Genomic DNA, 1,579 nt, shown 5'->3' with positions numbered 1-1,579 from the left:
TGAAACTATAGCTCATAGACATGATTGCACGAAATCTTATTTTTCTAGGCATAAGAATAACATCGCTAGTAATATGACATCAGTACAGAGTCATTTTAGAATGTCCTTTACATATTCTAGTGATGTACATGCTATTTGTAATATCATAACGAAAGATTGGCATATTCTGACTGACTGCTAAAAAATTTTTTTACTGGGAATAGTCATGTGTATTAATTGCTGAATTATACTGCAGTTTTGTATTTAATTATTGATTTAATTCATTATTTATATGTCTAAAAGAACACATTTTGAAAGATGATTAAGTTGTCGCATGTAGCAGTGTATTATAGCTATCTCCAAGCCTATCACTAAAAGACATCTGACTCTTGGATTTTAGTCTGCTTGTACTATAATTAATAATAACTGGTTAACACTAAGGATGGTCTTGCTTTTTTTGTTTTAGCTATGGTGATAACGATTTGAACATCAGCACTGAAGAAGAGCATTTGTGAATCAAAAAACAGTCTGCATTTTTAGGAAGTTATAATAAAGAAGAAAATTCATATATTTTCTGTTGGTGTTGTTGTTTTTGATGGATTGTAGTTTGGTGCACCTTCCGCTCCCTGTATTTGCTGTGTGTGTGTGTGTGTGTGTGTGTGTGTGTGTGTGTGTGATATATATATATATATATATATATATATATATATATATATATATATATATATATAGATAGATATATATATATATGTGTGTGTGTGTGTGTGTGTGTGTGTGTATAAATAAACACACACACACACACACACACACACACACACACACACACACACACGTACTGGTCCCTGTTAGAAAGTTGACAGACCACAAGATCGACTCTCAAAACATCAAGGCAGGAAAGATGAACACTCAATTTATGGGGTGCTCATAACAGAAAAACCTGGAATACTGAGAAGTTATGGCAGCTGGCAACAGTGTATTGGTGCTTCACAAAAGTGAGTAGACAGATACCTGGGATGGATAATCCCCTGCGGGTAGTGTGATCTCAGACTTAGTATATAAAATTAGGTTTTGACACCACCTATTGGTTTGAGAAGTACTTGAGAAGATCTTGGTGTCCTCCAGGGAATTTATGATGGGACCAAGTTTGAAGTCATCTGCAAATTTAGTTAGTCATAACCCACTACCCCTAACAGTAACCTTGACCTCTGAGAAGTAAATGCCAAAGAGGAGTAGCCTAAGGAATAAACCATGGGGTACATCACCAGTGACAGTTTATTTGTAGGAGGTAGAGCAGCCCACCCTAATTCCCTGGGTTGTATATGTGAGCCAATTTGCTATCCAAATAATTACATAGGGTTAAACATTTAGCTGGGATAATTTACCTATGCTACCTGAGTGTATGATTGCACTGAATGCCTTTACATATGTGGTTTGTATTGATTTGCCCTCATCCATAGCTTCAATAACCTTCTTGAAGAAGTCAATCAGGTTAAGTAGACAGAATCTGCACTCAACTAATCCAAATTGGCTAGGGTCAAGAGTTTGTAGGTCATCTATGCCCTTATTTATTAAGTCCATGCTAACAATTTTCATGGCTTTA

The sequence above is a fragment of the Protopterus annectens genome, chromosome 5.part1 (genome assembly GCF_019279795.1).
Source record: "Protopterus annectens isolate FY-2018-M chromosome 5.part1, PAN1.0, whole genome shotgun sequence".
In the NCBI taxonomy this organism is placed as follows: domain Eukaryota; kingdom Metazoa; phylum Chordata; order Ceratodontiformes; family Protopteridae; genus Protopterus; species Protopterus annectens.
The sequence above is the reverse complement of the archived record's forward strand: the minus strand, read 5'-3'. Positions refer to the sequence as shown.